The following is an 8,154-nucleotide window of genomic DNA, read 5'->3' as shown; positions in this document are numbered from 1 at the left end:
ATATTTATCCCACCCCAACTTAGGCGGATAATTACTTGATGGATTTATCGCCGTGATGGATTTCATTACGAGAGAAATTATATGTATGTATGCATTCCAGTACGTACATAATATAACTAAATATATTATATAATTATATATTAAAAATAAAAAAATAAATACAAAAGTATATGAATGTTATAAATTAGGGTATTAATCAGATATACATATTTACCATTAACTCACACATATTTTGATATTACATACTAAACTTTCTTAATCTAAACTAAAACAGTGACAATTATATTTGAAAAGGGTGAAGCAAATTCACAATATAAGATGAATTATAATAAAAATTTACAATATTCACACATATGAATAAGACAAGATTTAAGTAGAGTAAGTTAGGATGGGGTGAGGTCATGTTAGGCTAAAATATATGTCTATCAACTATATCTAGAGTTTGATCGTAGTCACTCATATTTTTCTTAAAGAAATAATATTTCAAAAAACTCAGGGAAGAGCCTAAACTGAGAAAAAACATTTTTGCTCTTTGTATAGTCTCTTTTGCTCTTGCTACAAGCTGAATGTTCATGGCTGACACCACCACTGAGGAAGCAAACCAACTCTAGAGGAGCACGAAGAAAATACATAATGATAAAGGTGGCTATGGTGATGAAGCATCTAGGTTTCTATGAGAAGAAAAATGGATGTTTGACAAGACTGCTTTTGTAGGGACAAATGGGAGACGCGAAACTAAGCAGACCTCATCTTGCAAGTAAGTGTTGAACAAAGGGTAGAGTCATAAGAGTCGAGTAATGAAGATCTTGATGAAGACAACTCTGATGAAGAGGGTGGGGGTAGTTAGAATGGAAGAGCTAGAGATAAGCCAGGCAGCCAAGGAAGCACTCAGACGAGTGAGAAAGGAAGAGAGATCAACCCCTTCTATAGCGGTGACACGCCTTCCCAATGGAACCATCAGTACCAAGATGAACAAGGCTGAGAAAAAAATATTAGAAAAGCCATAGAAGCATTCTCTAATTGTCAAGTTGCTAGGTAGAAGGATTGACTATGGGGGCATGGACAATATGTGGCCCAAGAATGGTGGACTTGATCTCATTGATCTGGAAAATAACTATTATGTGGTGAGGGTATATAATGAAGATTATTATTGGCAAGTTATGGAAGGAGGCCCATGTCTGCTCTTCGACCATTACCTCATCACTAGAAGATAGATTCCTGACTTTCACTCCTTCGATGCCAAAATAAATAAGATTGTTACTTGGGTACGTTTGTGGGACTTACCCATAGAATACTATGAGAAGCACTTTCTGGGTTTGGTGGGATATGAAATAGGTAAGACCCTAAAAGTAGATATGAACATTATAAATCAATTTAGAGATAATTTTGTGCGTTTATGCATGAAAATAGATATGGACAACCCTTTGGATGCTAAATACCTGGTTAATGGACAAACCTATTATATTGAGTATGAGGGGTTACATATGATTTATTTTTCTTGTGGAAAGTTTGCTCATGTTTTTTATGGATGTATGTCTAAGTCAGATGGAAGGTAGAAGAATGGTGGTAGTACTTTGAACCTTTGCCATGTAGAGATGGCTCCAGTAGTGGTTGAGCAGCAACAATAACATGTGTAGGGAGCGAGTAGGGCTACAGATAAAGGGATGGAGGTAATTTCATATCTCACAAGTTTGGAGAGTGGATGGTGGTCCAAAAACAAAAAGGACAAGGAAGTATTCTGCAGGTAAGGACAATAGTAGGGAACAGAATAAGGAAGACAAGAACAAGGGCGTTGTGGAGGTAGTGCGAGAAATTTCAGGTACGAGATTTTTGCTGAATAAATCATTGTTAATGATTGCACCAATAACGACCAGCCACAAATACAAGGAATATACCTCCATAAAAGTCCAAGGAATTTCGGAATGAGAGCCAGATGAGAAAAGCTAAGGCCCAAGTGAAAAATTCTTACTTAAACTAGTAAAATACAAGCCCTAACTCAGTCTTAACCTAATCAGCCCACAATATCATTGTTCAAACCCCACATATTAACCAAGACGGAAAAAAAAGAAACCAATCGAAACCCAGTCCAATGGACCCTGCTAACCCAACCACCCCTTTTGTACTCAAGCTGATGTTCCACCATCTGAAAAGGATGTTAGTCTAACCATGGTCGTGGGGACCCCAACGTTATCATATGTATGGCCCACAACCAAAACCTCAAAACCCTGGTGAGCCCACTAATAAACCACTATTTTATGGTTTATTTTGTGCTCATTTGAGTGGTTTTTATCAAGTCTTTGCTCACTTATTCATATAATTTGCATGATTTTATAATTCCTTCCTAATTTTGTGATATAGTTGAAAACATGTTTCCTAAGCCTTTAAACTGTTAATTTTAATTATCTTTTATTACCATTCGATGTCGTGATCTGTGTGTTAAGTGTTTCCAGGCTTTATAGGGCGGGAATGGCTTAGAGGATGGAAAGAAAACATGCAAAAGTGGAAGGAACGTGAAAAATGAAGTTTTGAGAAGCTGGCAGCGACGCGCACGCATGGACGATGCGCACGCGTGCCTAGCGCAGAAGATGAGCGACGCGTACGTGTGACTAATGCGTACGCGTGACAAGAAATTTGACCAAATGACGCGCACGCGTGAGTGACGCGTATGCGTGACAGATGCCACGTGCAGAAAGTTGCAGAAAGCGCTGGGGGCGATTTCTGGGCTCCTTTTCAGCCCAATTCCAAGCCCGAGAACACAGAATAGAGGCTGCAGAATGGAGGAATCACAATCATACTTTCATTCACATAATTTTAGGTTTGAGATGTAGTTTCTAGAGAGAGAGAGGCTCTCTCCTCTCTCTATATTTTAGGATTTCTCTTAGTTTTAGGTTTATTTCTTCTCAATTCCAGGTTCAATGTTCCTTTAATTTAGTTTCTTTTCTACTTTTATTTGTCTTAGTATTCTACTTTATCTATTTCCACTACTGATTACTTTATGTTGCTATTTGGTTTATGAATTCTCATGTTTAATTTGACTTTCTATTTAATGCAATTTGAAGTATTTCATATTTATGATTTTAATCTAGCTTTTTACATTCTTAGCTTGAATTGATTAGCTGGAGACACTTGAGTTATCAAACTCCTTGTTGATTGATAATTGGAATTTGCTGGTTAGTTTGGATCCCTCTAAAGCTAGTCTTTCCTTAGGAGTTGACTAGGACTTGAGGAATCAAATTGATTAGTTCACTTGACTTTCCTTTATTTAGTAAGGGTTAATTAAGTGGGAGCAATGAACAATTCTCATCACAATTGATAAGGATAATTAGGATAGGACGTCCAGTTCTCATACCTTGCTAAGAGATTTATTAGTTATTAATTTAATTCTCGCAATTTACTTTTCTTGTTCCCTATTCGAAAAACCCGAAAATATACTTTTTCCATAACCAATAATAATTACACCTCTCTGCAATTCCTTGAGAGACGACCCGAGGTTTAAATACTTCAGTTTATTTTTTTTGGGTTTGCTTAAGTGACAAACAAGTTTTTGTATGAAAGGATTATTATTAGTTTAGAAACTATACTTGCAACGAGAATTTATTGGGAATTCTTTACCGACAAAAATCCGTTCGTCAAAATGGCGCCGTTGTCGGGAAATTGCAAACGAGTGCCTTATTATTGGTTATTGTAAATATTTGATTTTTCGTTTCTTTGTTAGTGTTTTTAGTTTTAGGAGTTTATTTTCTCTAATTTTTGTTAGTTTTTATTTTTACTTGCTGCTATGAATTCTCACCCCTTTGACTATGAGTTTAGTTCAAATTATGTTGCAGGGAATGGACGCTATTAATGAGAACATGCATCAAGGTTGGAACAATCAAAGATGGGAGGAGCCACAAGGATTTGATCAACCCTCTTGGCAACAACCCCCTCCAATGCACTATAACCAACAACCATTCTATGATGTATACCAAGACAATAGTTATGGTGGACCTCTTCGTGACAACCAACCTCCACCAAATTACTATGGTCAAGAGCCATTCCGAGGTACGTACCAAGATGATAGATATGGTGGACCCTCTTGTAGTTACCAACAAGCCCCACCCTATGCTTATGTACCCCCTCCTCAACATAGCTTTGAACCACCACACTCACAAGCCCCCTACTATACCAAACACCCTCACATGATCCTAACCCTTATCCACCATATCAACCACCCTATGAGCCTTATGAGCCATACATAGATCCACCCCAATTTCAACCCAATTACTCCCAAGAACCACCACCTCCATATATACCATGTACATATCCATCAACCCAGGAGCCATATGATCCTAATCATGTTATTCAAGCTGGACAAGAGTCAAGGGATCGTCTCAAGGAATCAATGGATCAACTTCAAGCAACCATCCGTCAAAAATTTGGCCCAAGAGACTCATGCAATGAAGAAAGCATTCCCACGGATGAGTGTGTTGAGCAACAAGTGGAAAAGATGGAGAGTGTTGAATCACCACATCCTTATTATGATGAACCACCCTCTTATCATGAACCTTCCCTCCCAAGTAATGAGCCCTCATCTCCACCTCAATCTTCAATGTGTGACACTCTTGGTGTTCTTCTTCAAGGGCAAAGAGAGATGGAACGGGGAGTACTAGAATTCATGACTGCCTTGACCGAGGTAGTAACTCGATTAGCTTCCCAACATTTGAGCACTCAAGATACCCCATGGCTACATGTGGATAATCAATAGAAGAGCGTAACATGAAGGAGACACTAGAAACTCCAGTGGACAGTAAGGAACATGGCTTTGTATTGGAACAAGTGGAGGAAGCTATAATAGTTGAAGAGAAAGAAGTGGTTGAAGACTTAGGAGATGCCGAACTGTAGAGTATTCCTCCAAAAATATTGAAATTGATGTCAAGGAGGCTAGTGCACAACCTCCATGGTATATTCCCTATGAAGAATTGGATGGAATAGATCAAGAAGCGAGTTCCCTTGGTGAAGATGATCATGAACCAAGTCTTCCTAGTGATGAACCCACATCTCCACATGAACTCACTGAATATGAAGATCCTTCTTCGATTGTTTCTGAGAATGATGTGGGACTGGAAGTCCTTCAGAAAGGTTAGAAATGCTCTGTCAAGGTTGTTGGAGACCTCTCCACCTAGGTTGCCGTCTACTCCTTCACTTGAGTGGGTAAAACTTATCTCTGTTCGTCTTCCTATCCCACTTGAGTATGGTATTCTTGAAACGGACGGTCAACTCAGGAAGCTTTGTGGCATAAAGCGTAAGAGAAGACTGTTTAGTGGTTGGAGTTGCAAATCAAGGCTCATCAAGGTTGATATTTCAAGAGCTAGATGTAAGGGCTCAATTGGTGATAATTTGGTTAGATCTAAAAGAAGAGTTTGGTACTCCGTAGAGAATTCAGACTGCTTGCCACCCGGTTGGGACAATGGTGATCCACTTCAAGACGGGTGTAGATACAAGATTTGGGATCTGGGAATATATGAGGATCGATTTTGGGAGCTCAAAGCTTGTGAAGAACTCTATCAAAGCTTGAAGAATTTACCTGGTATTGATAGAGCTTATTGGAAGTCCAAGCATTGGTGGAAGTTTCAGGATGAGTTCAAGCATAAGCCACCATGACAAGGAGCTCGCCAAATGTCCAACTTAAGGACTTTAACTAAAAGTGCTAGGTGGGAGATAACCCACCATGGTATGATCATTCTTTCTCAGTTTTCATTTTATTTTATTTTGTTTTATTCTTAGTTTTATTTTATTCTATTTCTATGAGTGTTCATTTATAATTCCTGCATCATCACCTGCATTTGCATCAAAAATAAGAGAGAGAGCCAACCCACGCGTGAGCGTCGGCCACGCGTGGGCATCGATATCAATTCGGTGCTTCCATCCAACGAAAAGAAAGTTGTGATAGAATCGTGCGGCTGGTGTGCTAGAGGCACAATTCGAGCCACGCGTACGCGTCCCTAACGCGTACTCGTCAATTTCATTTATTGCACACCACGCATGGGCGTGCGCGACGCGCACGCGTCACACGCAAACTTTGCCCCCTTAACCTGAACAGAGAGTTGCGCCAAAATGACGCTAGAATCGTGCGTTTAGCACAATTTTGGTCGACGCGTACGTGTGCCTCACGCGTATGCATCATCTTCATTTACCCTCATTCACGCGTTCGCTTCTTCGACGCGTACGCGTCAATGCACTTTTCTCCCGTCCACGCCCAGGCGTGATCCACGCGTACGCGTGGATTTGATTTCATTAACCCTCCTGACGCGAAAACCCTAACCCCATCGCATGCCCTTTTTCCTTCTCTTCCCTCCAACGTCTTTTTCTCTCCCTCTCTTCCAGTGCAACCCTCACCATCACTCACCACCATCACCCTCCCACCGCAGCCACCGCCGACAACCCCGAACTGCCGCCGACGCTGCCAAACACCCTCCTTCCCCTTCCTTTCTTCTCCTCCCTCTTCTCTATCCTCTCAACCCTTCCCGCCGACACCACACACCGCCGCGGACAGCACCAGTGCCGCCGTGCCGTCACCGTCTCTGGGTAGCATTCCCCTTCCCACTTCTTTTTCCCGATTCTAGTACTACACCCCCCAGGTTTTGCTACTTCCACCCCTGCATTCCAATTCCTTTTCTGTCAACGAAGTCAGTTTGCATATTTAAATTTTGTTCAATTTAGGATAGTTAGAGATGCATGTTCTTAGTGGATTTTAGGTGGTTAGGTAGCTAGGATGTGGTTAGAGGATTTAGGTGTGATAACTGCTCCGTTCTTGCTATCTGGAATTGGTTGCCCCTTCTACTGTCTGTGCTGGTAATGTTGTGCCCTGTGCTGCATCGTTACTGATACTATGTTCATATTTCATTGTTTGCTTTTGTGCTAAACTGGTTTCTTGTTGCTGCTGAGTATTATCTGAATTCGCTGAGCTCCTATCTGAGTCAATTTGGTTCCTTGATATTGGATTCTCGATGTATGCTTTTAATGGAATTCAAATCTGAGTTGTTGTTGCTGTTGAATTCTTGTTGCGCTTTGCTCTTCATTGTTGATTCAGTGAGCTTAATTCCTTGCATCCATACCTTTTATTATTGCTTGCTTGCTGAATTTGATGAGGCAAGGCTGATTGCATATAACTGCCTATTGCTGTTTTGATTGGCTCAATTGCTAGATTCTTATGAACTTACATATGGTTTTCGTGTTTTTAAATGGTTAATGAATTCTTAGGAAGTCCAAACTAATTAACTGAATTTGGGACTAGCCTGTTGCTTTCTTCTACTTTTTAATGTCTACGTCACATGAATTACCTTGTTCTTCATGCTGTTGCCATATATTGAAATTCATGTGCTGATTGAAATTGCTGACTTATTGAATGCTGCATGTTGTTGCTTTTCTGAAATTTCTTCTGATTCCTCTTATTGATTGAAATTTCTGCTCCATGCCATTTCACTTGCTGGTTTTGCACAACTTGTTCTGAGATTCGTATCAGCTGCTGATTCTATTTGAAATTGTTACTGCTTGCATTGTTGATTCCGCTGTTTAATTTTTTGGGACCGTTTCTTTTACTGTCGGAATGCTGCCCAATTTTTTCTGAAAACTGTTTTACTTAACTTCCACTCTTGATTTGACTTTGGTACTTTTGCATTGTGCTATATTTGGTCTACACCAAAGCCAACTCATGGGATGATGGGCTAGCATTCCCATTTATTTTGGTTCCCTTCTTATTTGAACTGCAATGTTGATGATTTTTATTCTACTTACTGCTTCTTTCCTTACATGTTTTATCATCAATAATTTGCATTGTCTGCTTGAATGTGAGTTGCTTGTTCTTCAATCTTGTGAAATTCTTTTAGCTAGGAACTCCAGTACCATGCCACTAATTTTACCTTACCTTTCTAACTCTTGAATTTATTGACTTCCTAACTTTTCTCTTAGTTTTACACTAACCCTTTTTAACCCCTTTCAAGGCATGTTTATTGTTGTTTCTTGACAAACGAGCATTCTGAATTTCATTAAATAGATTCTTGGATTGTGATTTCTGATTGATTTCTTTGAATCCTACCTTGCATTCAATCCAAAATTCTATATCTTTATGACTCACTTATTGCTTTAGCTTTCATTCCTCTTTTGCCTATCCACTGC

General features: G+C 39.7%; 1 pseudogene; it reads left to right on the top strand.

The window, feature by feature from the left end:
* The first annotated feature begins 797 nt into the window (after nucleotides 1–797).
* LOC148546670 (uncharacterized) lies at nucleotides 798–1,556 on the top strand (annotated as a pseudogene).
* Nucleotides 1,557–8,154: the final 6,598 nt, after the last annotated feature.

The sequence above is a fragment of the Arachis ipaensis genome, chromosome B9, assembly GCF_059453495.1.
Source record: "Arachis ipaensis isolate K30076 ecotype BB chromosome B9, ASM5945349v1, whole genome shotgun sequence".
In the NCBI taxonomy this organism is placed as follows: domain Eukaryota; kingdom Viridiplantae; phylum Streptophyta; class Magnoliopsida; order Fabales; family Fabaceae; genus Arachis; species Arachis ipaensis.
This window is presented reverse-complemented; position numbering and strand designations above follow the sequence as displayed.